The sequence below is a fragment of the Uranotaenia lowii genome, chromosome 3 (genome assembly GCF_029784155.1).
Source record: "Uranotaenia lowii strain MFRU-FL chromosome 3, ASM2978415v1, whole genome shotgun sequence".
Lineage (NCBI taxonomy): Eukaryota > Metazoa > Arthropoda > Insecta > Diptera > Culicidae > Uranotaenia > Uranotaenia lowii.
Window position 1 is genome coordinate 334,698,819 of NC_073693.1, and position 17,915 is coordinate 334,716,733.

The window sequence follows — 17,915 nt, forward strand, 5'->3', positions numbered from 1 at the left end:
TGAATTTGAAGTTGGAATGGAATACACACGATGATCTTTGTGGTAGTGATCATTATCCGATACTAGTACACTTCTTAAGCTCTATACCTCCAGCAAGTAGACGTCCAAAATGGATAATTGAAAGATCGGATTGGACTAAGTTTCAAAATGCGGCAAGCTTTAAGCTCTCTCTTGATAACTTTGATATAGACTCTCTAAACTCTCACATTGCATCTACAATTGAAAACGCTGCTTGTACGAGTATCCCAAAGACTAAAAGCACTCCTCCAAAAAAGTCTGTCCCTTGGTGGGAACCTTCAATAGGGTACCTTATTAAACAAAGAAAAAAAGCACTTAGAATTTTCAAACTAAACCCATCATCTGAAAATGAAAAAGAATATAAAATACTTAAAGCCAAAACTAGAAAGAAAATCCGAGAAACAAAACGAAAATCATGGGAAGATTTTGTTTCTAAATTAAACCAGAATACTCCGCTATCTCGAGTTTGGAAACAAATTCGTAGTATAAGCGGAGTCCATTCATCTACTATGATAGCAAGCCTCAAATCCGATAGTGATATAATTACTGATACTAGCGAAATACTTGAGAAATTAGGTGAACATTTTTCTAAAATATCATCATCGGAAAATTATACAAAAGATTTTTTAGTCATCAAAGAAAGAATAGAAAAAACTCCATTGATTGTAGCCAACGATTGTGAAAACTATAACTCAATATTTTCTATAGAAGAATTCGAATATTCTTTAACAAAATGTAGAGGATCCAGTCCAGGATATGATGAAATACATTACAGCATGATAAAAAATTTAAATCTTGAAAACAAACTTTATTTATTAGCATTTTACAATAAAATTTGGCTATCTGGTAATTTCCCGGATGACTGGAGAAAATCTATCATTGTTCCTATAGCAAAACCCCAAAAAAATCCTTTATTTAGTGAAAATTATCGCCCAATTTCGTTAACTAGTGTTCTATGTAAAATTTTTGAAAAAATGATTAACAGAAGACTCATAAATTATTTAGAATCTACAAATAAATTATCGAAATTTCAATTTGGTTTCAGGCAAGATCATTCTACTTTAGACAATTTATCAATTTTAGAAAACGAGATAAGCGAAGCTTTTTGCCAAAGAGAACATTTGGTATCGGTACTGATAGATTTGGAGAAAGCTTATGATACAACATGGAAACGTCATGTTATAAATTGTGCTTTGAAAATGGGAATCAATGGAAATATGATAAAGTTTATTATTAATTTTTTAACTAATAGACGCTTTCAAGTTATTCAAGGTAATCAGTTCTCAAAAGAATACTGTCAGGAAAACGGTTTACCTCAAGGTGCTATTCTTAGTGTAACATTGTTTTTGATAGCTATAAATGACATTATTCAATGTAAAGCCTCCGAAAAAATTAACATTTTGCTTTATGCTGATGATATAATAGTATTTATCCGTTCAAAAAATCTCCGGCACATTAAATCTCAAATGCAAAAAACCATGAATAAAATTGAAAAATGGACAAAACAACACGGATTTAAAATATCCACTCAAAAAACTAAAGCTATTCATTTTTGTAGACGCTTAAAACCTCATGAAGATCCTGATATTTACCTTAACAATCAAAAAATAATTTATCAAAATTCTGTAAAGTTTTTAGGATTAATTTTTGATAAACGATTAAACTGGACTGAACATATCAAGCAAACCAAATCCAACTGTATGAGAAAAATGAATATTTTGAAATCTATAAGTAGCTTAAAGTTCAGTGCTGATAGAGCCACACTTTTAAAAATGCATAATGCTTTAATTTTATCTCGCTTAGAATATGGCTGTACTGTATATGGATCTGCTTCTGAGAATACATTAAAAACATTAGATAGCGTTCATAACACTGGTATTCGTCTGGCTATAGGAGCATTCAGATCGAGTCCGACAGATAGCATAATGATAGAATCAGGATATAAGCCATTAAATTATCGGCGGGCTGAAAAAATATCCAAATTTGGATCCAAAGTACTAAGTAAAAATAATCATTACTTATATCCATTTTTAAGAACGTCGATTGAAAACGATAATTTGAACCAATCTAAAAGAAAACCTAAATCCTTCGTAAAAAGATTCCATGAAATTTTAAAAGATTGTGAGATAAGTTTACCGGAAATTTTAACAATATCTGGTTCTGTTTTGAATTCATGGTCATATAAAAAATTAGACATAGATTTATCTTTTACAGAAAACAAAAAATCTTCTATGAATCCTTTGGTTATCAAAAGCAAATATTTGGAAATTATCGAAAAACATAAATCCTTCCAACTGTTATTTACTGATGGTTCGAAATTGAATAATGATTCAACAAGTTGTGCATTCTACGATCAAAGTAACAATTATATTTTCAAAACTAGGCTCGATTCCCAGACTTCAATTTTCAGTGCAGAACTCATGGCTATTAAGTTTTCGTTGGAATATATTATCAACAATGATCAAAGAAATTTTATTATTTTTTCTGATTCTCTTAGTTCTTTAATGAAGTTAAAAACAGTTGATTTAAAACATCCATTATGTAACATAATTTATAACCTTCACAAGCAAATTATAGATTCTCAAAGAAAAGTAAAAATATTTTTTATTCCAAGTCATTTTAACATTAAAGGAAACGAAAAGGCAGATGCCCTTGCAAAAGAGGCACATGAAAGTAACATAATTTTACACGAAATCACTCATTATGACTTCAGTTCATTTATTAAACGAAAAATTAACTCTAGTTGGCAATCTTACTGGAATAATATTACTGATAACAAATTGAAATCCATCAAATCGTGTGTTTCTAAATTTGATACTTCGTATATAGGAAATAGAAGGGATTCAGTTGTTCTATCAAGATTACGTATTGGGCACACAAACTTAACGCACGGATATCTGATGACTAAATCTTCCCCTCCTATTTGTTTGGAATGCGACTCGAGAAAAACAATTAATCACATCTTTAATGACTGTAAAAAATATGAAAACCTTAGATTGAAGTTTGATATTAGCGTTAAATCATTATCCGATGATATCGTCACACTTAACAGAGTATTAGAGTTCATCAAGGAATCAGATTTATATACACTAATTTAGATTTAATTTTTACTAATCTAGTTTATAAGAAAACATTTGTAAAAACCTTCGGCCTGAATAGCCTCTATGTGCTGATGGCCATGTAAATTATGAATAAATAAATAAATAAATAAATATTAAAACTCTATTTTTTATATAATTAATCCGTTATTTTAGTCGGACTTTTCAAAATAACTCCCCCAGTTTAAATGTGCTTGTTAGATTTCTACTTATTTTTCCAAGTTCCGTTTCAGCATAACGTGTTTTTCTGAAAAAAAAAAATAGCTCCTGATGCTTACTAGAACTTTATCAATTCTGAACTATTATATCATAATTCCAGCTAAAATCTTAGTTTTCGAGATACAAATTCAAGAGATAACTGTCTGATTTCAGCATATGAATTCACATCAAAACTAATAAGTAGCGGCATTTATTTTTTTTTTTTAAATTCCTGTCACTTATTTTTTCAATCAGATTTTAAAGTTCTATTTTTTCCAGTTATTCGCAAAGAAAGTGCACAATGTTAAAAAAATCTTTAATTAATTTACGCTATAAAAGTTAACTTCCAATACTTAACGTATTAAAAGTTCACAGTTGTGAAACGTTTTAATTTAAAAACTTTTTTATATTCACTGGTAAAAAAAAAACATGGCTAAGAATCGTTACCGCGGGAGAATAGCAATGCACTGACGTAAAAAATAAATCGCGAGAGAACAAAACGAAAACACGTCTGCACCCGACGAATGCCAAACTCCGAGTGGCGCCCATTTCCGAAAAGTTTTTTCATAATTTAAATTAATTTTGTCGTGAATCATTGCATTCAGACAGATGTTGAGCAAGGTTTCAAAATCATGAAAAATTTATAATTTCCCAGATTGTTAATCAGATTTGTCGGCTCGCGTTTTGCTCATCCCTGTGTTAAACAATGATACTGCAATACACCACACCCAAAATAACCTGTACGTAGCGGCTACGTGAAAAACTACATAATTTTTATCCAATTGATTTTCACGTAAATGCTACGCGATTATTATGTAAACGCGCCCCTATAGGAATTGATGCTTGATGAAAATCACCTAAAACTTACGTGAATTCCTAGTGAGTTCAACTCGATGTGACAGTGGAAGTTGTGTGAAATGATTTCAATTTAATTTTTCTTTCACCTTTTGTTGCTTTTATAAAATTTAATAATAATAAGAAAATTTAGAAAAATATCTTTGATTTTATTTTACAATCAATCACTATCACTATACTAATCACAATTACTGGATAAATAACTTGAACTCTAATACAATAAATGATTCCGGGTGGTTTAACGGCGCACTTTGGTTTTAACGGTCCTGTAGAATTGAAATATATTAATTAATTACAATTGAATACTTTAGCGAAAAACAATTTACCTTATCTGTAGACAGCTACATAGTTCCTTGTTCCAAAATCGGATTAAAAGCCAACCACTGCAATTTCTTTCCGGGGAAGGTTCAGAACGAGATAAAACCTTCTTCTAGCCTCTCATATTCTTTGAGTCGTGATGTAGCACTCACTCGTAGCCTACCGGGCGTCCCTGCTGACCCAGATAACACTTTAAGCTCTCTTTTAAAGAACGGCCACCTTGCCTGAAAAATTATCACCAAATTAGAATACATCGAAACAGATTACAAAGATATTATTTTAAAAACATTTTTAAATTAATCTCACCAGGACGGAGAAACTTGATATACTTGCCCTAAGCAACTGAAATTCTGTGCTGCCTCGGAAGATGTAATAACTGGAGAGCAAACCAGTTATTACCACTTATTACATCTTCCGAGGCAGCACAGAATTTAAGTTGCTTAGGGCCACTTTTGGTGTGCCGGAACTTGTTAAACGGTTTTTTTTTCGACCGGTGTGGAAAAATTGATTTTCTTTCTTCCACGCAATATTCGGGTCCATAAAAAACTTTAAACATCAAAACAGACACCGCGACCTCAAAAATCTTCAAACTAAACCAGCTGACTGACTGCCAACTCCCTTTTCTTATAAGAATTTGCGAATGATGCGACAAAACGGATTTTGAGTCATCCTCTTTGAATTTACGTGAAATTCATGCGCCAATTATTTGGAAGTAAAATACTTATCACCAGGTTGTTCTTGCAACACTGTGGTTACTACAGAATTCACGTAGAATCGATTTTATGCAACAAAATCTTATTTTACGTGAAAAATCCCGTAGAAAAAATTTCTAAATAATTTTGGGTGCAATTTACGATCAATGATTAATATTCTGTGTTCATCATTCTTTGGTTAGTTCTGAATTTTGAATTTGTGTTGATCTATTTCTAAATTGTGATGTAATTTTTTATGTTTATAATTTCTGTGCCCGGATTTTTTCCACAGTTTTTTTTTTTATTTTGCTTCAAGATCTTGTAACATTGACTCTCGATTTAAGGTATTAGCACAAGTGCTCTCTCGATTGTGACTCTCGAAATAATTATAAAATACGATTCTCAGTTATTTTTGTTAGATCATAATAATGAGATGTTTCTAGCACAAGCGTGTTATTATGATATAATAAAACGCTAAGCATGTCGTCGAAAACTGTAACTATTATTTTTGAGTTTATATTTACCTATACGCAAAAAACTACTTTCTGATTAGCCCCGAAATTAAAAAAATATCTAAAAAAAATCTTACTCACTGTTTAGAATATTTTTAACTCAAATAAATCTCTACTTATTTTAAATTGTTGCATTTGTCGTGCTGAAAAATATAGCAGAATCCATAGTGGATTATAAAGATTCGCCTAAAATGATGTCCAACCATATGCAACCCAGACAGCTCGCCTAAAGTATCACATATCTATAATTCCGTCTAATGTCAGTCTACACACTTTGTTTGTGAGTCCCAAACGAGCGCCGGCGACGATGATTTATATGTGAACACCAACATCGATATCATTTTCCTAATAGAAGGGGTTAACGCGAATGTTATCGCACTCGAACTCTCCCCTTCCCTTTTCTGGTAATATCCACGAAACACATTGTTGAGCCTAACATCCTTCATCAGACGACCGACGACGGCGTGTCAAGCATCCCTCTATTTTGTTGCCAGAACCGCAGCATCATTTTTAGAACATCATCATCATCATCATCATTATGGTTTCATCAGTTGTACTGTACCCTTTACACTTTACATCATCAAATCCACAGGTTAGCGAAACGGGATTTGATTGTTGGATTTGGTTATCTTTCAAAACATGTGGTTTATTAGATAATTTTGATTTTGTTGTTGTTAAGGATTGAGTAAAATGAGAGAAATTGGAAATTCCGCTGAGCATATTTAGTTTAATATTTATAAAAAATTGTGGCCGTTGTAACACAATACAACCTGTTTTACCTAAATGATACTAACTTGAAAACGAGTTTCAAATAGGGACATATTGCTATTCGTTTCAGAGAATTTTTATTTTGAAAAAAATTATTGAGATCCTCTAACTTTTCCTTGTGCATAAATAAATCAACCCAACACGTCAACATTGTCTGCCACGTAACCCCTCTTCCATTACCTAATTTTTACGCACCAATCAAACCGATGAGTTCCTTATTTGTAGAGCATGATGCCGTTGTTGATCCTGCTGTCGGGGTGATCACAGTAATGATGACGATAATGACGATTCCGCTGATGACGCGAATGATTTTTGATGGCAATTTGATGGGGTGCCTGTTTCTATAGATGAAGGTTTACCGAAAAATTGCGGTTCCCTCGCGACCGAAAATGTACGTTCCAGTTTTGAGCGGGCGCACCCTTAGTAGATTGATGGGGTAACGAACAGCGAGGTTAACGGTCATCGCGTTGGAATGGATATTATATTTGGGATATTGAAAATCGTCTAAAAGTCCACCTACCTATTTATGCACCCACACATGTGCTATCCTGGAAGTAGACAATAATAGGGGAAAACAATACGGTTTTTCGGATAACACAGCGTTCCCGAAAATAAGAGATTTTTTCTTCTGAAAATACCAAATTTGACATGGTTTAAGGGTAGTTCGCGACAACATTTTGGCAAAAACACATATCAAAACATGAACTATAATAAAGTACTATATTTTGCAATACACTGTAAGTTTGTTTGATCTTTCAAAAGTCATAATTTTGATGAGCTACTGGACCTAAACTGTCGTTTCAAGCAAAATTGTCCTATGTGAAAAAAAACGTGCAAACGAGCAAAACGCGATTGAAATTTCAGCTAAAAGTTCGTATAGTTTCTATTTTTTCCCAAAAAATGAAGTTGAACAGTTATTTGAGAAAAATACGTTTCTCTCTGTTTATAAAAATGTATAGTTGAGTATCAATCTTGTAAGCAGTGCCTATCGAAAAGTGTTGGTGAAAATTTCTCTAAGTAAATCACTCAAGGCTCCTCGCTCCTCCTCCACTCTCTATTTTAGTATTTTTTTGAATCAATGACATTATATTTACCAGTTTAAACACATCTTGAGAGAATTTTTCGATAAAATTAGCATTTTTCATAGCATTTTCTCTAGTGTGACAGTCTTGATCAACATAGAGACAACCCCTTTGATGAAAATTTCGTATAAGTTAAGAACAAAGTACATATACCAACTTGTTTGTATTTTTATTTGAAAGTTAACACTAAAAGCAACAATTCCCAGCAAAAAGTGAAAAAGACCTAAAAGTCACATGGGACAGTTTTGCTTGGAACGGCAGTAAACGTGTTGAAATAAGCCTTGAAGATCCAAGACAAAGATATCCCAAAATTAACACTAATACCAGAAAAAAGACGGGATGTTGTTAGATTGTGTAGAAAACCTATAGACAACCCATTAGGTAAACAATACATTGGCTGAAGAAAATGCTGCCACAATTTATAACATTATAATGTGAGAATATTTTAATTGATACATGAAATCGGAAAAATTGAAATTTTGTTAATACCAAAAGACATAATACGTTGAAATCTGGTGTGCCTGAGAAAAAAAAATTACCAAAAACCGATTTTCTGGGAACCAAAAATGACAAAAAAGACAGAAATGATAAAAATGAAAAAGAGAAAAAATAGGTTAATATTGAATCACAAAAATGATTAAAATAACAAGAATTACAAAAATTGTAAAAATCATTAGGTATAATAAAAAATACAAAAAAATAATGAACTGTCAAATTTCAAAAATGAAAAATAAATATCGAAATATAAAAGTGCAAAAACGACTAAAATTACAAAAAAAAAAAAAAAAAATGACAACAAGTACCAAAATTAAAAGAAGTGCAAGAATTACAAAAATTGGAAAAAGCGTAAAAATTACCAAAATTACTAATAAGGTTTTTTTTTATTATTTGACAATTTGCGCCGAGGTCATATTGTTCAAATAAGTAATCAGCCGCATTCTTTGATATATCTTGTGTGGCAATTAGTGAAATTTATGTTCAAAGGATTTAATTTTCTGACTATGAGACAGTTTTTCTTTGGAAATTCAACAGTATTTCAACAAAATATTCGAATTTCGGAAAGGATTGTGTTTGTAGTTGAAAAAATATGCTGAAAATTACTAGTTACAACTTGTAATGAATGCTACTTTATTTTGGATTTTACAAAAATAAAAATATTTCACTGAAAGGGGTGCCGGTCATCCGAATCATAACGCAACACGACTTTGATTCTATCAATTCTCTTTATTGTTCAAAAATTTCCCTTATATAAGGAATTAGACGAAATGCAATTTTTATAACTCGACAAAAAACTAGGGTGGTCGGATTTACCGGTTTTTTTCAAATCCGGTATTTCGGTATTTGTAATTTTTAAAACCGATAAAACCGGTAAAACCGGTATTTTTTCAAAGAATATCGAATTCATTAAAAGGTTATGTCTAATTGCAGTAGTAATGGCATAAAATGCTCAGAATTTATGACGCAATAGATTTTGCAACATTTTCAATTGAAAAAGATGGTATTGTGCCTTTAAATTATCCCTTTGTCATAAATCTACCATCACCCTCATGATACCTAATCATAATATTTATCATCGTCATTTTATTATTATAATTTTGCATTGATGTTGCAGAAATTAATGAAGTTTCATATATGTAATTTTCGACAATTTTGTTTTCCTAAACTCTGTACAACAGCATTCAGATTTAAGAAGAGATTTAACAGATTTAGTAAAAGTTTATACAGTCATTCATGAGAATGATATGACATTTGATATACAAAAAGATTTTTCGTTCAAAAAATTACTTAATTAACTAAATAAAACTCAAAACACTGTCACAAAGTTTTTGGTTGACTCACAAAATTTCAGATTATTGTTGTCTAAAATACGTAGATATGATTTTCCCGCAACCTAGGCCGTGATCGCATTAAATTTGCCTTTCCAAAATTAAAACGAACAAATAGAAATAAACATCCACATTAGAAAACCAGTCGAAATTCATCAATAAATAAAGTTGTTTGGATCTGATCCATACGCTCTTTGTTGCTATAATACTGTTGTAAATTTATAAAAACTTTGTTACTGCTTTGTCTGGAAAAAATGCTTCAACAGCGTCAAAAAAAAAAACAGAGTTTTATCAATTGCCTTGAAAATAATGACAGAGAAATTTCATACCAAAATTCTAAAATGTGTTTAAGTGCTGACTCTATTGAAAAGTTAAATGTTTTCAATTAAAGTAGGATGTTTTTAATCAGTTTTCAACATTTTTGGTTTTAAATTTTTGAAAGCCTGGCACCGCTTAGAACGATTTTGATAAAATTGGCCTGTTCATAGATAAAAAAAATTTGCATTTTTTGATCAAATTTTAGTTTTACAATGAAAATACAGTGATTATTGTGAAACATTCTTAAACTTCGGGTAGCTGTATCTTTCAAGAAATTTCAGAAAAAAAACCGTTCAATTTTGGCAACATTCGATTTTGGCAACACAAAATGTTCGGGCATGTTGCCAAAAACGAACGGGGTCTGTATGAGATTTTGTACTCATACATGTAGAGAATCGATCCCACGCCATCTAGCATGAGAGTTTAGGAGGCTGACCCCTTGACCACTAGTGAGCGTGAAATAAGTTAAAAGAAAATTCACTACAATACATATTTGGTAAAAAATCATTAAACTGTGTCAGTTTTATAAAATGCAAAAGAATGATGAAAATTAACCGGAAATACCGGTTTTTTACCGTCCCAAAAGCCGGTATTTCCGGTATTGGAAAATGGACGGTTTTACCGGTTTTACCGGTTTCGGTAAAACCGGTTAGACCACCCTACAAAAAACCCATTGTAAATACTTTGGTGAATATTTTTATATTTTGTGCAGAATTTTAAAATAAGTTTTTTTTTTAAAATAATATATTTAAAATTTTTCATATTTTTCTGTGCAATTTGTATAACTTGTTTTTGGTTGGCCTATTAATACATATGCAACGGAATAGAATACCTGAAGAATCTAGCTTTACTGCTATCAACCATACTTCTTTAGCATTTGACATTTAGTTCGGGCCCTTGACAGTCAAATGTCAAGTTTCAGGGGCCCAAACACTGTTGAACCTAAAACATTGATGGTTGTCAAATGCCCCTGATTTTTTTCAAATGCACCATTTAAAGTTTTTTTTTTACAATTTTCCATATTAAAAATCTTTATTTAATTTTTTTAAATATTTAATTTGGAAAGCTGATGAAATTTCAATAGGTTTTGATGTGCTATTTTATGATTTCCGTTGAAAAATAACAGAGTTATGTAGCTTTGAAATATGGTTTTGTGTTTGTAAGAAAAAAATCAAACCGAATCTAATTCAAACAATAAAAAATTAAGAAATCTGAAAAAATATGTGTTTTTTTAAGTCGTAAAAATGAGTCAGATTTTCAATTTTGGGGAAGATCTGAAGACCCCCGGCACAAACCCATCAGATAATAAAAAAAATCCCCAAATGTTACAGATTTGCAAAAATTACAGATGGCATTTATAGTAGGGGAGATGAGGGCATAACGAGCACCCGAGGCATAATGAGAAGTCCATTTTTCTACATAAGTACGTATTTTCTTAAACAAATTTTTATGAGGACTTGTTTCGTACAACCTATAGTATTAATTTTTCACCAAAAAAGAAATATCCTTTTCATATTTACAGAAATATTAAATAATAACCAGCTAGGTTCTCAAGTGACGAAAATATTATAATTTTTAAGCACCACCAAATAAGCTTTTATGACCTTTAAATCATCTTGATCTGAAATGTACGCACTGCAACATGATTTAGACATTGTTTCTCAATTTTCACCATCATAAAATTTTTGATTTTTCACTTTAATCAATTGTAAAACGCGTTTTTACTTTAATTTGTTCACTAGAGGCGAACAGAGCACTTTCAATGAAGGCATATTGAGCATTTTCTGCCGGAGAATCTAGCAGCGAATTCAACTCGATGAAGTCAACTGAATAATAGAGCTACAGCTAAACTTGTATCGTCTGACGATTTGGCCTATTGGTTAGATGTCGGAGAGGTAATCAGTAGACTCGAGTTCGATTCCTGTTCGAGGGGATTTTTTTTTTGCACATACCATTCATGATTGATTTTTTTTATTGTTACATTACACGGCTAATAGCATCAAAGCATCATCCGTCAAACAAAACACCAGAAACATAATGTATGAACATGTGTTAATTCTTTCTTTCTTTCTCTACAAACAGACCTAGATTATTTTGTTTTTGCTTTGTTTGATGAATCTACGCCTCATCGTTTAGTGCAATCATGATCATAAATGATAAATGAAGAAAAAAAAATCACCTCCACCAGGAATCGAACTCGAGCCTACTGATTATCTCTCCGACATCTAACCAATAGGCCAAATCGTCAGACGATACAAGTTGAGCTGTAGTTCTATTACTCAATTGACTTCATCGAGTCGAATTCGCTGCTAGATTCCCGGCAGAAAATGCTCATTATGCCTTCATTAATGGTGCTCATACTGCCTCGGGGGGTTTCTCATTATGCCTCTACAGTGACTGGTTTTCAGCTTTCGGCAAAATTTTTTAAAATGCATCTTTAAACGTTTTTATCTACTTTTTCAAGTTTCATCCAATTAGACAATAGACTATTTGAGTGTCGGAACACGAAACAATGATGTAATTCACATATTACAGCTATTCTCTATGGTTAAATAAGCATTTTCCTTAAGGTGCCCATTATGCCCTCATCTCCCCTACGACCCATAAAAAAGCGAAAAATTTTAGCAGTCTGTTTTGGGATGTTTTGACGATTTTTGAGTATTAATTTTGTTCGTGTTATTATTATTATTATTATTTATTACAAATTAACGGAACACATATTGGTCCAAATGATGACTTAAAATTAATATAAAAAGAGTACTAAGTCTAATTACAGGGTTCTCAATACACTTAAAACTTTAGTACGGAAAACATCTCTCGAAACGTCGAAATCGAAGTGCTCCGAAAAACGGTTGAATGTTTTCATTACACCGATGATAGCGCTATTAGCTCCATAATTGTTCGAACGAATGGGAACATACAATCGAAGATCTTGATTTCTAAGTCCACGGGGTCGCACACTTAGAGGAATGACTTCTAGGAGCGTGGGGCAGTCAATTCGCGATGTCAAGAGATCGGCGACGAAGGAAGCTCGTGTTGCGTTTCTGCGGGCTCTTGAAGAGTGTCAATGTCTATGAGACGGCATCGATGTTCATAGCTTGGCAAGTGAAACGGGTCTTGCCAAGGCAGGTGTCTAAGGGCGAATCGCAGGAAGCGCCGCTGTATAGCCTCGATCCGTTCGGCCCCATTCTGGTAGTAGGGACACCAAACAGCTGATGCATACTCAAGGATAGAGCGAACAATACTGCAATACAAACTTTTCAGGCAATACACATCCTTGAAGTCCTTGGACACTCGAAATAAGAATCCAAGACTTCTCGAGGCTTTGTCGACAACGTAGTTTGTGTGTGTCCTGAATTCCAGCTTCCGGTCTAGAATTACACCCAGATCATTGATGTGTTCTACGCGTGCGATTGGCTCATCTCCGAGGAAGTACTCAGCGGAAAAAGGCTGCCGCTTTCTTGAAAAGCTGATGACTGCACATTTACTGCGATTCAAAGGCAGGCAGTTTATATCACACCAGTGCACAGTGGTCCAAAAGGGCCTGAAATGGAACTTTTTTCCTGGTGACTTTGTCTTTCATTTTAGCTATTAGATGTCTTCAGAACATTTACTAGTAAGATTGTTTCCCATAACGTGAAAGTATCAAAAATAAGTCACAGCCTACTACGATAAAAATAAAAACACTAACTCTTTTGTTTGAAGAGATAGAGACCAAATTTGTTCTACAAAGTTGTAGATATCATCAAAATATGAAACTTTGCTGAAATAACAAGAGCTTTATCTCTATTCAGTGCAGAGTTATAAAGCTTTTAGTTCAAAACATACTTAAAATTTGTTTTTTGTACTTAACTATTGTAAATTTTGAACTTACATAAATATGATGTTCATAACATTTATTGCGATACTTAATACGCACATTTTGCACTAGATCTTAAGTCTCTACGACCTTGTCTTCCGAAGTTATCGCAATTTCAAGTTTTATTTTTGCTTAAATTCATGAATTTCTAGGGTAAAATGGGGCAAGTGGATCCAAAAACTAAATACCACATCTTGAAGTATAATTCAAGTACTACAAACTAAGCCAAAAACTACTTGTCTCCACGCGCCCGTTTTTGAGTACGGTCGGCAAAACTTTGTTGAATTCTTAGATTTTAACGAGAAAATAGAGATTGATTGTTTATAATTCTGTCATATCTTCTCAAGGAATGAACTATCTGTTTTGATGTCTTCAAATGAAAGTTGCAACAACAAACGAGCTATTGAATGGTATTTTTTAGAGAATTTTTGATGATACCATTTGTACCTTTAAACAATTTTTAAAGCGTTTTTACGGTTATAACAGGAAATGCTTCTTGTTAATTTTTTTTTTAAATATTAAATTTGAAAAGGTGATAAAATTTCAATGCGTTTTGATGTGCTATTTGATGATTTCAGTTGAAAACTGATAAAGTTATGTGCATTTTAGGCATGTTTTTATTTCAACGATGACAAAAAAACTCTATTTTCTCGTTAAAATCTAAGAATTCAACAAATTTATGCCGACCGTACTCAAAAACGGGCGCGTGGAGACAAGTAGTTTTTGGCTTTGTTGGTAGTACTTGAATTATACTTCAAGATGTGGTATTTAGTTTTTGGATCCACTTGCCCCATTTTACCCTAGAAATTCGTGAATTTAAGCAAAAATAAAATTTGAAATTGCGATAACTTCGGAAGACAAGGTCGTAGAGACTTAAGATCTAGTGCAAAATGTGCGTATTGAGTATCGCAATAAATGTTATGAACATCATATTTATGTAAGTTCAAAATTTACAATAGTTAAGTACAAAAAACAAATTTTAAGTATGTTTTGAACTAAAAGCTTTATAACTCTGCACTGAATAGAGATAAAGCTCTTGTTATTTCAGCAAAGTTTCATATTTTGATGATATCTACAACTTTGTAGAACAAATTTGGTCTCTATCTCTTCAAACAAAAGAGTTAGTGTTTTTATTTTTATCGTAGTAGGCTGTGACTTATTTTTGATACTTTCACGTTATGGGAAACAATCTTACTAGTAAATGTTCTGAGGACATCTAATAGCTAAAATGAAAGACAAAGTCACCAGGAAAAAAGTTCCATTTCAGGCCCTTTTGGACCACTGTGCAGTGTGCGAAGAGGTTAAATTGATTTTGTAGGAAATCAATATCGTTCTGGCCGTTGATGTTGTTAAATAGCTTTAGGTCATCAGCATAGCATAGCTTTGGACCGTCGAGGAGTGAGAGCGCATCGTTGAAGTAGATTAAGAAGATAATCGGCCCTAAATGGCTTCCCTGAGGCACACCAGAAGAAGCAGAGAATTGTCTGGAGAAAAAGTCCTCCGTGCGAACTGTTAATTTACGTCCTGATAGTTAGCTCTAACCTTCATCTGTCAATTGACGTTAACAGCGGATGCCACGGTCTGCATGCACTGTTAAGTTAAAGTGATAAAATCGGTCATGATAAAAGTGAAACAGAATCCAGTAAGATCAATCTGGAGGCTGGCTAAGCAAGAATTCTTTCATGCAACGAGTGGTCAAAGATGACTTGAATGCAAGGGACAAGAGCAAAGCGCCATTTGATTACAGAACGAACTTGAGCGCTCGAACCTGTCTAAAGTAGTGCAGAAGCAGCTGATCGTCTTGTACACGGGCAATAAACTTTTTCGATTTATTCGGTGTCCAATTCACGTACGTTTATTATTTTTTTTTTTATTTACATAGTATTCCGTCTCACGACATAACTTGACGAACATAATTCCTATAATTCACTCGGTCCATGGCAACCGTTCTCCAATTTCTCGGGCACCCCACGTTCGCCAGATCACGCTCCACTTAGTCTAACCACCTCGCTCGTTGCGCCCCCACTCGTCTTGTTCCTACCGGATTCGTAGCGAACACCTGTTTTGCAGGACAGTCGTCCGGCATTCTCGCAACATGTCCCGCCCAGCGTATCCGGCCAGCTTTTACCACCTTCTGGATACTGGGTTCGCCGTAGAGTCGCGCGAGCTCGTGGTTCATCCTTCGCCTCCACACTCCGTTCTCCTGTACGCCGCCAAAGATGGTTCTTAACACTCGTCGCTCGTATACTCCGAGTGTACGCAGGTCCTCCTCGAGCAATATCCATGTCTCGTGCCCGTAGAGAACAACCGGTCTAATAAGCGTCATATACAGGTTACACTTCGTGCGAGGGCTAAGTCTTCTCGACCGCAGTTGCTTGTGGAGTCCATAGTAGGCACGACTTCCGCTGATAATTCGCCTCCAATTCACGTACGGATCGGTACAATTCTCCCATGAAGGCTAATAATGTTCCAGAGAATGTGAAATTCAAGTTCACTATCAAACATCCCACCAGAGTCATGCGATTTGGAGAGATTGCTTTGCATGGATTGAAGATGCCTCTTGTTTTCATAAAATCTGGAGTGAAAGTTAATACTGAAGTCTACATGATCATTTGAAGAATCAGTTGCTTCCATGGATTCAGGCAAACTACGGTGAACTTAGGAATGTTGTTTTCCAAAAAGATGGAACCCATGCCATACCTCGAAACGGACCTATACCTGGCTGGAGGAGAATATAAAGTTTTGGCTGAAAGATCTTTATATTCTCTGGGATAGCATTTGAAAAAAAAAAAAAACAAATTATAGGGCCCCCCCGAAAAAAATTGTCCCGGGCCCCCCGATGGCTAAATCCGGCCCTGATTATTAGTGTTTCAATTTCAGTACCAAAATATTTCATACGTAATTTAAATAACGAAACGTAGCAGAAAAATTTCTCGTCAATAAACTATTTCTTATCTCACGGATATTGTGTATGAATAAAAATGAATTTTAAATTAAAAAAAAAATAAAATAAATAGAAAGCTTAGATTTTTTTTGATTTGGTCTTACTTAATGTGAAAATCATACAGTTTCATCATTTGCAATTTTCATATATGTAGATTCACAAGTTGAATTTAGAATAAGCAACAAAACAAAGAATTCATTCGAAAGCCAAAATTCAAATAAGGGATTTCTGGTTTTAGGACTCTGATACTAATTTCGCTTTTTGGTTCAAAATTAATAGGAATATTTGTCTGGAAATATGATTAAACAATCATTTTAAAATTCAGAATTCAGATTTCGAGCTCGGGTTCGAAAGGCAGGATTCAGATTCGGAAATAAAATTAAAAATTTACAATTTGATTCAGCTCTGTGGGAAATCCGTTCGCAAATTATCGGCTGAAAGGGAGACGTGCGTCCTGCCTCATTAGAGATCGTTTGCTAACTGAGGACACGTTCCAGCTGTATGCGTACAGTGAGGGAGAATGTGAGAGGAATACGATATCCTCTCGTTAAGATCTATCGGTCGAGGTCGAGAGACTTGATGAACACTCCGGTAGAACGACACTGTAATCCTAGGCTACACAAGCTCGAAATTATGTTTCATAATCCAGATTGAAATATCAATGTGAGAATTTCAATGAGGTTTCATATTGCAGGAGATTTCAGTTTTTTTATCTCTTTCATTGAAAATTGGATTTCGTGCAATGTTTTGCAGTCGCAGTTATCCGTACAAAGGTTGACTGAAAAGCGGTTAGCGTGTAGAACTCCGACAGATTTTACACTGATTTGACAGGTCGCACGAATGAACGAGTTCGCACAAATATCGCAGTCATGAGTGCGCAGTCCAATTGAGTGCGCTGCGATTAATAATTAATATTTTATATTCAATCAGAGTCAGTTTGGAAACAACAACCTGCAGAAATCACAAATATAAAATAAAATATGGATTCATTTTAAAGATTTCGTTCTTTCAAAAATCTAGATTTGATTTTTTTAACATATTTACAGGCTTCTAATTATGAAATAAATAATAAATGATACATTTTTGTTGGCTAAAGAGCTTGTTCTTAATCTTAAGTGAAAATTCGTCTGTTGTTTAACATAATTTATAGTGTGATGTATGCAGCATCATTGGTTTTTAGATTATAAGCATCAATTTCTGAACAGCGACGAAATCGATTTTTACATCAAATTTAAAGTAGGCCAATACATTTTTGCAACGATGTTTTACGTTCATAGGAGTCCAGTACTGGTTTTAAAAATATGAAACACTAGCTGATTATACCCGGCCTTGCTCGGGTTCGCATAAAATATAAATCAAAATGAGTCGTTTGAATTTGGAAGCTTTATATTCATCATAATTAAAAAAATTGGCGCATGTTTAGCCAT

General features: G+C 33.5%; 1 protein-coding gene across 1 annotated transcript in view; it reads left to right on the top strand.

Moving 5' to 3' along the window:
- The window catches only part of LOC129757713 (uncharacterized), a 56,633-nt gene that overhangs the window by 8,921 nt on the left and 29,797 nt on the right, over positions 1-17,915 (top strand). The gene's annotated exons all lie outside the window — the stretch shown is intronic.